This window comes from Neovison vison, chromosome 11 (genome assembly GCF_020171115.1).
Source record: "Neovison vison isolate M4711 chromosome 11, ASM_NN_V1, whole genome shotgun sequence".
Taxonomy (NCBI): Eukaryota; Metazoa; Chordata; class Mammalia; order Carnivora; family Mustelidae; genus Neogale; species Neogale vison.
In genome coordinates, this window is record NC_058101.1 from 33,876,013 (window position 1) to 33,891,723 (window position 15,711).

Below are 15,711 nucleotides of genomic sequence, written 5' to 3' on the forward strand. Positions count from 1 at the left end.
GTCTCTCCAGGAATGCATTAAGTTCAGAGACCAACATCTGTCTTTGCAAATAATTTGCCAAGACTAATTCCACCTCCAGACCCTTTTGGCTCATTGAGAGTGGCTTGTTAAATGTGGGCGATCTTCACTTAAGAAAGGGAAGAGAATGGTTAGTGAGAAGTTAACCAATCATGGCTTAAAGACTCTAAATAAGGCTTACCACAATTCCCTGGGTACAGAAGATATGTGAGCAAAACATCTTGGGGGTCAAGGTTGAAATCACGTAAAAATGGTAATATAAGCAAAGGAATGTTAAAAACAAAACAAAACAAAACAAAAAAAAAACAACCCAAAACTCTAATTCCCTGTCTTCAGGAACTAGTTCAGAGCAAAAAGAAACAAGGAAGGCAATCTGTAAAAGGAAAATAGGGCTGGCATCAGGGTGATGTAGTGGAATGTTGCATTTGCGAACTAAGTTATTCAGAAAGGAATAATGGAAGGCAGGGAGCTGCAGAAAGGAAGCATTTATTCCCACATTCAGGAATTAGAGAGGGGAGGCCATCACGTAACTTATCTCAGGATTGCAGTGCAAAGAGAAAACTAAGGGAGGCATTTATCACAACTCGGGGTCCAGCAAACTAGGAACCATGGGCCAAATATGGCCCAGTGCCTGTTTTTGTAAATAAAGTTTTACTGGAGGCCAGCCATAGCCATTCATTTATGTATTATCTACTGCTGCTTCTGTGACAGCAGAGTTGAGTTACTATGACAGAGAACATATGGCCCACAACGCATACAATTTTTACTATTTGGCTCTTTACAGAGTAAGTTTGCCAAGTTCTATTGTCATTCACGGAGTCCAGAATGATAGAAAATTCTGAAGAACCTATGCTTGATAGATCTCTACAAATCAGTAACAAAAGAGTCATTGAAACAGGTTGGTAATTAGTCTTGAATTCAGCTTCTGTTTGACTTTGACACACTGTATTCATGAACTGAGAACCATCGGCCCACTGCTCACGACAGCCGGGATCCTGGTTTCGCATCAAGGATCAGTCCATCTGTTCTGGGTCACTTTCACGGCAATTCCAGCACGCCCCCACCAACAGGCACTGCTCAGAGGAGACACGTGCTTTTCGCCCAGTGACAGCCAAGATGGCACTCTTCTCATACGCCCGCTTCGTTTTAAGCAGGAACCTAATCTTTTTTAAAAAGTGCTTCTTTATGACTTATTTTGGAATTACTGGTTTTGCAAGTCGGAAGACAGCTTGTTCTCTCCTCATTTTACAGCTTAGAAAATTGAAGCCTGATGATGATGAATGAGTAACTTCTCCAGAGCTGATGAGTGGCATAATCAGGCCCAGAATCCAAGTTTCCTGGATCAGCACATTCTCGTGTGCAGCGTTAATGTTCCGTATCTCATGCTTTAAAGTAAGCAGATAGATATGATGTCTCCAAAGTGAAGTTTTTAAATATATGAACACCTAGGATATGTTACTTTTTTCACTAGATTTTAACAGTGTCATGTTTAACTGGATTTTAAAATAGTATCTGTGCACAGTATTAGTAATTCCAAAGGATTCAAAAGACCCAAGTCTCACCGTTACCCGAGTCCCCCAGGGTCCCAGACTATTCCCTGAAGGTGACCTTAAAGACCTTTCAAAGAAAATATATAGAGATACATATAGTTTTTTTTAAAAGGACAGATGAAGCATAAGTAAACACTGTCCTCCACCTTGTTTTACCACTTACCAATAGTACTTGGAGGGAGAACAATGTGCCTTGAAGCATATGCTTTATGGATGCATGTGGACCTACATCCTTTTTTACCACTGTGGACCGCAGACTGGATGTGGAGTGGCAGGGGACTGAAAGCACTGGCTCTGGAGTCCAACTGACCGAATCCAAAGCCCAGCTCTGCCATTCCCTGGGGCTATTACTTAGGGCAAGTCCCTTAACTTCAGCCTTGACTGTAATATAGAAATACAATAGTACCAATTGCACAGGGGTCACTGAGTCTTAAATGGGACAAAATACGCAAGGAGTTAGCACGGAGCCTGGTGCATAGTAAGGTCTCTATCAGTGTTTCTCTACGTTTGTCTTAAGCATTTATTTTATACTCATTCAGTTCATTGCATTTTAGATCAACTACTTACTCTAATGCTTTTCAATATTCTAATGAAATAAAATACCACTGCTACCAGATCCCCAAGCTTTGTTGCTAATTAGCCAAAGCAGAAAGAATAACAAATACCCTATTAAAGAATTTATAAACTGAAAATCCTCCTTTAAAAGGCATCTTTGGGGGTGCCTGGGTGGCTCAGTGGGTTAAAGCCTCTGCCTTTGACTCAGGTCATGATCCCAGAGTCCTGGGATCAAGCCCCAAGTCTGGCTCCCTGCTCAGCAGGGAGCCTGCTTCCCTTCCTCTCTCTGCCTGCCTCTCTGCCTACTTGTGATCTCTGTCACATAAATAAGCAAAATCTCTAAAAGGCACCTTCGTATTAATAAGTTTAGTAGCAATGCACCATCAAATCCTCTTTTATTCAAGTTCAGATTTTTTTAATAGACTTTATTATAGCTGTCCTTTCCCAAATTATATGGCAGAAATCTTTCCTGTCACACGATGTTCTTCAAAAACAACTATGAGATGCTGGACCTTAACCACAAAAGAGGCACCAAAAAAAAAAAAAAAACCTCTGACAAAATGTTTAACCACAAGTTAAAAAATAAAAAGCCAAAGTGCTCTTAAATAATTGGAATGCTTTCAAGATCAAGGCAGCTGTGTTTTGGGGTTTTGTTGTTTTGTTTTTTTGGTTTTTTTGGTTTTTTTTTTTTGTATAAACATTGCTCTAGTCCCATACACAGTTTACAGTACACAACAATAAAAGATTACACAGAATTGACATTGCAGGAGTGCCCAACACCTGCCTGTCTTGTATTTTGCATTAAACTGAGGACGTTTCTTGCACACATTAGGAGACAGATGAGAAGTTCAAAAAACACAGCGATGGGTAACAGTCAAGGATATTCACCTGCAATTTTACTAACAACCCGTATCGCCTACCTATGTAAATTAAATATAAATATTTTCAATAAATAGTTCTTGACGACAGGCTTTAAAGCGATGATTATGGGGTGCCTGGCTGGCTCAGTGGGTTAAAGCTTCTGCCTTCAGCTCAGGTCATTATTTCAGGGTCCTGGAATGGAGCCCCACATCGGGTTCTCTGCTCAGCAGAAAGCCTGCTTCCTCCTCTCTCTCTGCCTGCCTCTCTGCCTCCTTGTGATCTCTGTCTGTCAAATAAATAAATAAAATCTTTAAAAAAAAAAAAGCAATGATTATATTTTATATTCATGAACCCTCTGAGATCTACTATGTCCAACTATCCTGTCCTGTAGAGACAGGTCATGTATTCATTCCACCATTTTTGTAGAAGGAAAGACAGCCCCAGACAGATGGGAAGACCTCCCTCAGAGACATGCACAGCTGGTTCGCACCACAGCCAAGACAGCCTTCATGTCTTAGGCCAGTCATTTTATATGGAAACTTTGTGCTTTAGAAAGTCCTGCTTCAGGGGCGCCTGGGTGGCTCAGTGGGTTAAGCCGCTGCCTTCGGCTCGGGTCATGATCTCGGGGTCCTGGGATCGAGTCCTGCATCAGGCTCTCTGCTCAGCAGGGAGCCTGCTTCCCTCTCTCTCTCTCTCTGCCTACCTCTCTGTCTACTTGTGATCTCTGTCTGTCAAATAAAACAAATAAAATTTAAAAAAGAAAGAAAGAAAGACCTGCTTCAGTATGTGCATCAAAGTACAACTCGACACTCACACATACACAAAGAACAAACCTTTAACACTTAATGAAGAGGAAGGTGTAGTAAATTTGGAATAAGTAATCTAGGTCTACACTCATTAGCCACAGGCCACTAGAAGTCCCTTGAGCAGAGTGTCAGTTTTCCCTTAAAGGGAATTTTGAAAACCTCACCCTTCCATCCAGGATTGTGGTGAAGAGCCAATGGGACAATGTGCATTGCAAGCGTTTGGTAAATGGAAATTTATCTACTCATACCCACGTGGTCTACTATGCACACCCTTTTTTGCTAAGTAAGTTCAGGTCATTTTATTTTTAAATTTTTTTAAAGATTTTATTTATTTATTTATTTGTTTGTTTGACAGACAGAAATCACAAGTAGGCAGAGAGGCAGGCGGCGGGGTGGGGGGGGGGAGCAGGCTCCCTGCTGAGCAGAGAGCCCAATGTGGGGCTCAATCCCAGGACCCACACTAGGATCATGACCTGAGCCGAAGGCAGAGGCTTTAACCCACTGAGCCACCCAGATATCTCAGTTCAGGTCATTTTAGTTTCAAGTTTTCCATTAGCTAGCTGGCGAACACTAAGGTAAGTTTTTCTTATTTTCTTTTTCTGGCCACCTTGGACAAAAATCTCACATTAATGAATCAAGTCAGCAAATGTGTATAGCTTGCCTAAATCTACGTGTGATAAGAAATGACTAGAAACAGGAAGACAAGTCATGATCTGGGATAATCCTCAATTAGGAAAAAGTTAATGACATTAAAGGCAAGCACAAATACATGTGCTTCTTATATGATAGAAATTAAATGGTGTCTACTAAACTCATATTCTAAATCTGAAACACACCGTGACCTGTATCAAGGAAGGCTATTCCATATGTTCCTTCACATACTCAACAAATATTTATGGAGCATGATGTTCTGGCCTGAAGCTGGGTACAGGGACACAAAGGAAGACACGATAGACCCCAGGTTGCTCCCTCATGGCAAATGCTCACTAACAGATTTAAAACCCACAGGAAGACACGAACTGTGCACATCTGTGGTTCATTGTCACACCACGTAGTGCACGCGCCATCCTGAGTTTCTGAGAAGTTGAATTAAAGACATGCTCGGTACGAGTTCTATTGAATACAGTTCTTAAAAGATTAAAGATTTGATTCCTTAAATAAACAATTGTTGAGACAGCTAGAGAATGAGACTGATATTCTGATTAGACCACAGGCTGCATTCATGAACTCTCTGCTAATACCTAATATCCAATCATTGGGAACCTCTCAACCATTGTTTAATGGTCATAAAACAGAAATGAAGAAATCTGTCTCTATCTGCGACTAAAAAGAAAAATCTCAAATCTCTATTCTGCGATGGAGAGTTTTTCTATTCTGGGATGGTTCATTCTGATTCTTCCAGCCGCTAAGATAATAGTTCTGCAAGGGTCCCAACACCGAGAATACAGGTACAAAGGTCACACTACAAGACCATCCAGACATCAGGAACTAAACCAATGAGAAGTTTGCCATTGAACTGTGACATAAACATTAAAGGCAAAATTTTAAAAGGATTGTAAAGTTCAGCTTACTCTACAAGTCGTTCAGTTCATGAATTCAAATCTCATAATGATCCTAGGGTTTAGGGGAGACCAGAGGAGATATCTAGACCTTGCGCACAGGGTTGGGAAGTTCATGTTTAATCTCATGGGAAATCACTTTATTCTTTACAAGAGATTATATCACCGCCTCATTACCTTGGTTTGTACAGCTGCAATAGGCAGCTATGATCACAAAATTACCTACTCTGTGTCCCTTCTAATTTGGTTCCACAGTGTTTTTCTACGTGGTTTCCTTGATCACTTTCTGGTTTTTTCGACCATGTACCCTGAATGAAGATATATGCACTTTCATTTAATCTAACATGGCAACTGTTTTTGAAACAAGCATGAGATCAATTTAACCCTGATCATAAATCTGTTACAGATGTCATTTTTAAAGATTTCTTTATAGAGTTGCCTCAGCGAAAGGACGAACGTTAATAAGCCCTCTGGGGTCAAGAAAAATGGACTAAGATGTAGGGAAAAGTGAAACCTGAACCAAACAAGAATTTATATAAACAAAACAGTGATGGAATGAAAATTGCCATCATTAACATCCACCAAATCTTTGAGGGTTGCTGCTATGCATTATATAGAATGTGGATTATTCAGAACGTTTATGCCACCTGCCTTGAACATACTCAAAGAAGAGAACATAAGAGCTTTACAAGGCCTTTGTCTTGGAATTCCAAGAAGTTGGGACTGGCTATGAATTATTTTGATACAGCTCCTGTGACAGAGATCACTGACCAAATTCATCTCCTCTCCCTCCTAAGCACACATTTCCACCCAGGCTACATTTTCCACCCTCTTTGCAATTTTCTGTAGCCCTGTAACAGAGTTCTGGCCAATGGGGTGTAGGCAGAATAGTATATTATCACACCCAGGCCTGACCCTAAAACTTCTCCCAAGTAACTCTCCCTTTTCCTTCTTCTTCCCCATTTATGGGTTAGATGTTCACATAAGGAAAGACCAGAGAGAGAAGACATGTGTTAAGGATAGAGTCTCTATCATCTCAGATCCTTGAACCACTGCCTGAAGCAAAGTCACCTCCACTCTTTCCTGCTGTCAAAACTGAGCTACACAAGAGTGAGAAGTACATTTCCATTGAGTACATTTCCATCACTGAGATTAAGGCACCCAGCATTACCTTAACTATCACAGACCTCCAGAAGATCCTCTTCCAGTAACGTGGGACCCCACTTTGCCCAAACTGCACCCAAGAAAATCCTGTCCTAAAATGCAAAATCGCACACCTGGACACACCCTTTCCCCTGGGGCTCACTGGGAGGGCAGCTGGAAGGGACAAGCTAAACTTGGAGGCACTGCAGGCAAACGGACCCATTTTTACTTTCCCGGATCTGCTAGAGAAAAACTCTTCTTCCATATCACTCTTGTTCTCGATGCTAAAACACTAACACTAATGAACTCCTCTGTAGGCATGGAAGAGAACCTCCTGAATTATCTGAGTATCTTGGATTCCTTTTGATTCATTTCCAGCCTCTCTCACAGCCCAACCTTTGCATGGCCCTTCCTGCTGTTTGGAAATTACGGGGTTTGGGGGACTAGAAGAGACTGAAAACCAGTAAATCAATCTAGATAAGAAAACTGCCACCAGGCACACATCTGAAGTCAGAGTTTGCAAGTGGTAATTAGGATTATAAACTCGAGCTTCTTAGATCTGGGAAGAGGGCTTTCCTGTGATGGTCTGCTTTCTGCACTTCAATAAATTATCTCCAGCTACCAGTCTTGGCCACCTAAATCAATCTGCCCACCACCCCCAGACTCACCCCCCTTTTAAATTGTGGCCTTGGCCGAGCTGCTTCCCTCTCTCGGTGATTTCTGGGTTTCCGAGTGCCCACAGGATGTCCCTCCAAATGCCTTCACCTGGTAATGGAGCTCCTTGCCCCTGACACTGTTTTCTCCCCACTCAAGATCCTCCCTGATTTTATCAGGCCTAAGTTTAAGATGACATTTATGATCAATGAACTGTGAAGGCTGGCACTACATGAACAGAATTTAGTGTAACCAAATAAAAATGGAGACAAAAGTTACCCTGACACAGGCAATGATATATGTAATCATGAGTGTGCTATGTAGTAATTATGGATAAATGATAGTAATTAGTATTTCTTTTGCATAACGAAAACCCGGCATTGCTAGGTTTACTGTCAGGAGGGTGGAAAGAAAACCGGGAATGTGAAATTGCTGTGATTTTTCTCTGAAAGCTTCCAGAGCCAGAATTTGAGTAGGATAAACAGCCAGCCCTCGATCTCCACACTTCTTCAGAAGGAAGGGCTCAGAACCAAGAGTTATGGAATTGACACTCAAAATTCCAAGAGGAACAGTAACCTCCAGAGACAAAAACAACATGGGCTCAAGGGGCACCCGGGAGGCTCAGTCGTTAAGCGTCTGCCTTTGGCTCAGGGGATGATCCCAGGTTTCTGGGATCAAGCCCCCTATTGGGCTCCCTCCTCAGCAGCAAGCCTGCTTCTCCCTCTCCCACTCCCCCTGCTTGTGTTCCCTCTCTCGCTGTGCTTCTGTCAATCTTTAAAATAAATAAATAAAATCTTTAAAAAAAAAAAAAAAAAGGAAAGAAATTGATTTAAAAAAAAAATAGGACATGGGCTCAAATCCCAACTCTGCAACTCACTAGGCAAGCTATTTAAGTATTCAGCATCTATGAGCCTCAACTTGCTCCTCTGTAAAATGGGGACAATAGTACCTAGTAGCCATGGCCTGAGAGTGTGAAATAATACGTGTAATATACTTGGCACAGGCCTTGTGTATAGTTTACACTCGATAAATGGCAGTTGCTATTACCATCTCCAAGCAGGTTTTGACCCCAGCCCTCCCCATAGGTGGAAATTTGATATGTCCACCATTGCTCACCTCTCCTCCCAAGCATCCTGCCTCTGGTCAAAGGGAGACTGGGAGTTGGGAGACATGAAAGGATAGAAGGGAAGGAATGAGCTAATGTTAGTCCCTTTGGAGGGCAGGACTACAGGGGCGTAGTCTCCAGAGCTGGGGATGGGGAGGAAGGAAGGGAGGATGCCGACAAATGAAAGGCAGTAAGAAGCTCCAAGGACAAGCCCAACTATATTGTAGCTGTGCCCACAGCTGCCTCTGGCCCTGTTTCTCTGCCAAGTTCAGGACATCCTTTAACTCTTGCTCCTGTCTCCCCACCCGTCGTGCCATCCCAAGAGTTTTGTGGAAAAGCCAAGAGCTGAAGATGCCCTTTCCCGTCCAAGAAAGCGGAAGTCAGCTCCTAATATGGCTAGTTAGAATTCTGAATCAATTTCCTATACATTCCACACACCGTTATCAAGTGCTTACCCCCCACACGGGGGGCTTGCGCTAAGGCCAGACAACCTCAGGGGCTGGGCTCTCCAGTGGGACTGTCACGACTTCAGTCGTGGTATGGGTTACGGGTTACATAAGACTATGAAGAATACTAGTTCTATAGGAAACTTCCAGGTTCTAAATGGTGACTTGGAAGAGAACTTTGGGAACATGGGCCATACGTTGCAGTTGTAAACTAAGGATGGACACAGCAAGACAAGTGTAGGAAACATCTCTGCTTCTTGGGAACATAAATTCAAATATTTGTGTTTGGTGCACAGCAGAGAGTCGTCAACGTCGCCACTGTTAGCAGCTGTAATTTCCTAAAAAACAAACATAACCCCACTGCTCCTTTGTACAGAGACCATATTGGCTGCCTATTCCTTGCTGGATGTTACTGGAACTCCTTAACATGCTATCCCAGGTCTTCTGAAAATTGACCTGATACCTCCCCTTCATCTCCAGTCTGCCCCATCTTGAACTTGTCCTAGTCTCTGGCAACAATTTCTCCCCTCAGTATTCAAAGCCCCTTCAGCTGCTGAGCATTTCAAGTGCTTGCTCTTCCCTCTGTCTGACGGGCCATCATCACAAGCCTCCCCACAACTCTTTGTGGCCTGGCAAACTCATACTCATCCTTGAAGACATAGCTTAAATGTTATCTCTCCTTCAACCATTTCCTAGGTAGAGATTATGTCTCCCACCTCTGGATCCCAACACTCTTTGGCTTCCTTTCTTATTACACATCACAGAAATTGTCCAATCTTCCCATCAGGCACAGGGTTAGTTCTCTCTGCAGCCCCATCTCTACTGTGAGGGCTGGTCGTTGGGAGGGCTTCAATCTGTGTTTGCTGAGTGACGTGATAATGAAACGAGCAACAGTAGCAAAGTACTGGGAAACCCAAAATACCAGTTTTGAAACTACAATGGACTTCAGGGACATGGATAATTTGCAATGTTTCTTGTTGTTGTTAATCACATCTGAACCAGTTTTTCAGCACCAAGACCAGAGGTGGGTTCCAGCAATCCTACTGTACATCTGACAGGCTTGTAGTTCATTCCTACCAATCACCACTACTTGATTCATTTGCTGTTGGTCTGTGGGATGGGATGAAAGTGACAGGCGTCACCCTGTTCCTCTTTAAAGGATAGTGGGAGCTGGTTGGCCCCAAAGGAAACAGTAAAGTCTCTGGGTTCTTCTTTTTGATGTACCACAGGACACACAATGGGAAGGGTGCAGGGGGAGGGGACCGCGTTCACTTCCCCTCAGGCAACCCACATTATACTTTCCTGTGGGTGCAGCAGAAATATAAAACGCAGTCTTCTTCAGAAGAATGGAGAACGTGTTCTGGAAGTCAGAGGCAATGGCTGGGGAATCAGACTACAAGCAAAGCCTTTTCATGTTATAGAAAAGGAGCTTTAAGGGAAGAAAAACTATGCAGTATTTAAGCAACAGAGTTTCCTCATTTCTATGACCTCTCTATGTCTAACTAAGGTCACGATGCTGATGCTAATTAATGTGAATAATTAATATGATTTTTTATTTTCATTTTGAAGTTTTCTTTACATCTTTTTGGAAGTAGACAGAACATTAATATAATCAATTGACAGGGCATTATCTTCAGTAAAGTTCTAAAATATCAGCAGCACATTACAATATGATATTAATACATCTAGAAATGCACTAAATGACATTTGGAATGAGTCCTCTAGAAAGCACTGGAACCATCTAGAAGCAAAACTTCTAAATTGCATTTTGAGCGTGTACACATGCATGTATTGTGTGTGTGTGTGTGTGTGTGTGTGTTAATAGCTTGAGATACAACTCACTCACTGAAAGTGTAGAATCCAATTTTTTTTGTACATTCACAGGATCAGGCAACCAGCTCCGCCAACTAATTTTAACTTTCCTTCCACCTGAAAGAAGCCCCATACTACTAGCTTTAACCCCCCATCCCACTCACACACAACCCCCAGCCCTAGGCAACCACTAATGTACTTTCCATCCCTATAGATTTGCCTATTCTGCACATTTCCAGTAAACAGGACCATAGAAAATGTGATCTTTTGTGACTGGTTTCTTTCATTTAGCATAATGGCTTGGTTGGTTCATCAATTCCTTTTTATGGCTAAATAATATTGCATTCTATGGCTACACCATATTTTACCTATCCTTTCATCAGTTGATGGGCATTTGGGTTGTTTCCAAAATTTGGCTATTATGAATGATATTGTCACAAACATTTGTGCATACGTTTTTGTCCGGATACACATTTTCCTTTCTCTTGGATATGTACCTAGAAGTATAACTGCTGGGTCTTATGATAACTCAATGTCTAACCTTTTGAGGAACTATCAAATTCTTTAGCACAGTGAATGTCCCATTTCACATTCCTACCAGCAGTACACGAAGTTTCCAGGTCCTCCACATCCATACCAGGTTTATTGCCTTCTTTTTTCAATTTGCCATTCCAGTGGGTATGCAGAGCTATCTAGTCATTTTGATTTGCATTTTTCTAAAGATTAATGATGCTGAACATCTTTCCATGTGTTTATTATTCATTTTTATATCTTTTTAAGAGAAATACCTGTGTAGATATCTTTGCCCATTTTTTATTAGATTGTTTATTCTTTGATTATTGAGTTCTTTATATATTCTAGACACAAGTCCCTTCTCAGACATGTGATTTGCAAGTATCATCATATTTTCTCCCATTCTGTGGGTTGGGAGGTGGTATTATTTGCAGGACAAAAGCTTTTAACTTTGACGTAGTCCCACTTATCTATTTTTTTCTCTTATCATTTGTACTTTTGATATCATACCCAGGAAAACACTGCCAACGTGATTTTTAGATTACTCCTCCTTCTTCCCATGTTTTTTCGCCAAAATAATATATGACATTCCTGCCACATGCAAGCATCATTAGGCAGAGAAAGATGGGTGAGTCACAGTCACTACACCGAGAACTCATAAATAGAAAGTTAAAACATACAATATCTCATGAGTAGTGCCCTTTGTAAGACAAATTACTTGCTCTCAGCACAGTCAAAATACTTTTCAAATCAGAAACAAGAGAAAGTGCACCTGAAACCAGGGTTGTCGTCTCCATGCCGGGACATATGGTTGTCAGCCCCATGGGTGCTAAGAGGACCTGAACTCAGGGAAGCTAAGGGAACTAAGGAAGCCTGAACTCAGGCTGTCACGAGGGTCATATTTTAGTGGAGGAAACGGTACACAATGTATGGGTTTGGGATTTAGGGAGATGGAAATGGATAGGAAGTGGGCCCCCCAGGTGGCTGGAATGGCATGCACCAAAGTCACGGAGGCAGGGAAGCACAAAGAAGATTGTTAAATACAAAAATCATTCTCTATGGCCAGTGCAAAGGATAGTAAAGATAAGCCAAACAGAAACACTGCACCCAGACAGTGAGGGACACTGGGTTCCAGGCAAAGGAACTTGAATCATGTCCTGTTTTGTGGGAAGGGCACCAGGCACAATGAAGCCATGTTTGGGAATGTTAGCCTCACAGCAAAGTCTATAGTAGGGTAAGGAAAAGCAGAGCTAGAGCTAATCGCTCAGCCATTCTATTTGTCTTGTCGTTCATTCTTTCTTCTCCTTAATATAAGAGGGAAGTTGCTTTCTGCATAGTTAACTTTAAAAATAAATCATTTCTAAACTGGGTCCTTGGTGGGCTATTTAAAAGGTCCTCTTCTGTGGGTTATGAAGGAAACATTTTGAATGGCATGCTTGACGCAGGAATTTTGCATACTTCATTGTGGGAAATCAGCCCACCCAGCCTGACAGCCCAGTAGAGACCACCAAAAAAAAAAAAAAAAGGATTATTAAGAAAATACAATTAGGGAGCTACTAAACCCTCTCAAATACAAGCAAAGCCTAATCCAGCATGGAACCCCACAGACAGGCAATGAGATTGTCCAGTTTCTCCTCTACCACACAAGCAGACCATATTTAAAACTCTTGTTATATGTATTTTATTCAATCGATCATTCCAATAAATGTGTCATAAATTTGTTCAGGAGTAAGGAGATTAAGCCTGTGATTTAAGTGAGAGAAGTTGAATATGTTTTTTTAAAACAGACGGCTCCAGGGTGAAAGAAATCACTACATTTTGAGGGGAGCAGTTCCTGAAAGAGAATTATGCTAAATTAAGTTTCAAACACAGTTTTTTGGAAGTCTCAAAACAAAGACCCAAGTCTAGGCCATGGAAAACTATGTATTAGGAAAAAAAAGAAGTTGGGGCATCTGGGTGGCTCAGACAGTTAAATGTCTGCCTTCAGCTCAGGTCATGATCCGAGGGTACTGGGACTGAGCCCTGAAAGGGGGGCTCCCTGTTATTAAAGAAATATCTTTTTAAAAAAGAAAAAAGACGTTATGACCAGGATGATATAATTTTTTCACGGACAAAATATTTGCCAATATGGATAACCTTGAGAATGTTTCAAATGCACACAAGACCCCTGCACCCACCCCGGAAACACAGTTTGAATGGGGATAGTAACACTCCCCATGCACACTGTGCTGAGTCCCCCTTTTGAGTAGGAACACCAAGGGCTGTCTATTTGAGGAGAATTCAAGAAGAAAAAAGGACAACACTGGGAGTCCATTCTGTACTTCTTGAATCCTACAAATTCTTCCTCCATGTTCTGCATCTGTTTTCATCTTTCCTAACTGAAGGCTCTTGGGATAACTCAGTTCTTGCCCAAGTTCCCACCTAAGCCAGGCCAATTGTTCGAACAAAAAAGAGCAGCTTCTCACTGGAGAACTTTAAAAAAAAAAAGAGTGGGTTGAAATGTCCTTACTTGAACTTAAAAGCTTAATGAGACTTGGTGCCAAAGAGCGGGAGACGAGCCAAGTCTGTGAAGCCAACTGTGATATGGCCGAAAGACAAAGGAGAACCCTACACAGAAGGCCTATCAAATTCTAACCAGCCTGCTAAGGCCAAAATCAGTAAGGGCAAAAGGACCCAAGTTTGCTGAGATTCAAGTGAGCGTCTGGGTTAGAGAAAGAGCTCCAGACAAAGAGTTCGAAGACACACTGTGCTCTACCAGCCCCGGTCTCCATCTCGTCCTTACAAAGGAAGGTGGAAAGAGATGACCCAGGCTACTCACCTACCAGGGTCACGGTGAGGATTAAGTAAGGGAGGGGTTTGTAGATACTGAACAAAACAGTGGTGATTAGAAGGCAGCAGTCTGAGGTTGCCAGCAACTGGGTCGACCATACATCCCCGTTTGCTGAGGACTGTCTAGATTTCATGTGTTGTTTTAGTGTCGCAGCTGGTTAAAAAAACCCCTTTCACTCTCAAAACCATCTTGACTGACTGACAAACTACACGGTCACTCTACAAAGGAGCCATTGGTCCAGACTAATTCCTTTTCTTTTTTAATAGTTGAGGAAAATACTGCGTGTGCAGCTGACATTAGATAAGGTCTTTACCAAGAGCCCGTTGAAACAATGCAACAGAATGAGCCAGACTCACAACAATTTGGTTGACTCATGACTGGTGGTCTGGCCTTTCCCAGAGATGACAATTAATTGAAAAAGCTCTCCAGTGCCTTCCACTACCAGTGAGGCAGGCCTTTTCTGAAGCCTTGTGCAAGCTGACCTCTCCTAGGGCCATGTCCTATAGGTGACCACCAGCTTCTTAGGTCTTCTTAGTGCCCTTGGTTTCCAAGGCACCACACTTCCTTGGGTTTCCTCTCATCTGATACCCCTTTGTGAGCTTCTCTTTCTCTTACCCCTGACCCAGTGGGGAGGCTTCCTCAAACTGAGACCATGCTCTGCTGTTCTTCCTTGATGTGCTCTTTTCCTCAGAGACTCTGTCATCTATCACAGCTTGGCCTTGATGTCCAATAATGGCTGGCAATTCATATTTGAAAAAGCTAAATCTACTGCCTCACCTCTAAGCCCCAGACTCTTGTCCCCAGCAGTCTACAGGATGGCCCCTGGGTGGGCTATCTATTTCCCAAACTCACCCTGCCCAAACTGAAATTATGACCTGTCCCAACAAGTAGAGGCTCCTCTTCCGTGTGCACCAGAAGCCTGACTGCTAGCCCTCAACACCAGAAGCACTACCAAGTCCTACGTATTTCTTCAGAATTCTTCTTACTTCTATTGCTCTGGAGGTCAAACCCAAAAATCTTTCCATGACTTCCAAGGCCCTGAGCAATCTGGCCCCTGCCGCCGTCGCCGCCTCCTCCTCCTCCTCCTCCTCCTCCTCTTCCTCCTCCTCTCCATCCACGCTCATCTCACACCTTCATCCCCTCTCCTTTGACCATGAGTCCCCTTGTAATTCCTTCAATGCACCGAGCTTCCATCTTAGGGACCTCAGACATATCATCCTTCCAGTCTAGAATATGCTTCCTCTCTTACTTTCACCTCCCTTCCCTCTTTCCTGACTAATCTCTACTTGTCACTCAGGTCTCTATCTTAATGTCTTTTCCACAAGAGAACCTGAGATTTATATCCCGTATGGAGTCAGGATTTAGATTCCAGATCTGAGCTGGGCGCCCCTGTTAGATGATTTTACTGCATAGTGTACTAGGCTTTAGTAACTTACCATACTTGAAAGTGGGCTCTGAAAAAGCTTAGTTGAATGAAGAGAAGCCACCTTCCCGCCCCGCCCCCACCGCTATCAGAGCAGATCTCTTCTGTGTATGCCAAACACGGCCTACTCCCTCAAACCTTCAAACTTCAAACCTTGCCTTCTGCTCTTGTCTCCGTGAAGGATGCCCTTCTCTTTCCCTCAGCCTAGTCTCAACTCAAGTAAAATTCAGCTGATGTAACATCTCCCCAGTGTTCCCAAACTGTAACAATTTCCCTTTGTTTTACTTCTTAGTAAATCTTGGCAATTAAATCTCCGTCACTTGCATTTACTCACACACTGGTTTATACTGCTACTCACACACCATTTTGTACATATGTTCAAGCCCCAAGAGCATTATAAAACTCCTGAAGAGGAGGGATCAAGCCTTCCATTCCC

The 15,711-nt window shown here is 42.6% G+C and overlaps 1 protein-coding gene across 8 annotated transcripts in view; it reads right to left on the reverse strand.

Annotated features, from left to right (window-relative positions):
• LIMCH1 (LIM and calponin homology domains 1) overlaps positions 1–15,711 on the reverse strand; it is a 327,707-nt gene that overhangs the window by 172,398 nt on the left and 139,598 nt on the right. The gene's annotated exons all lie outside the window — the stretch shown is intronic.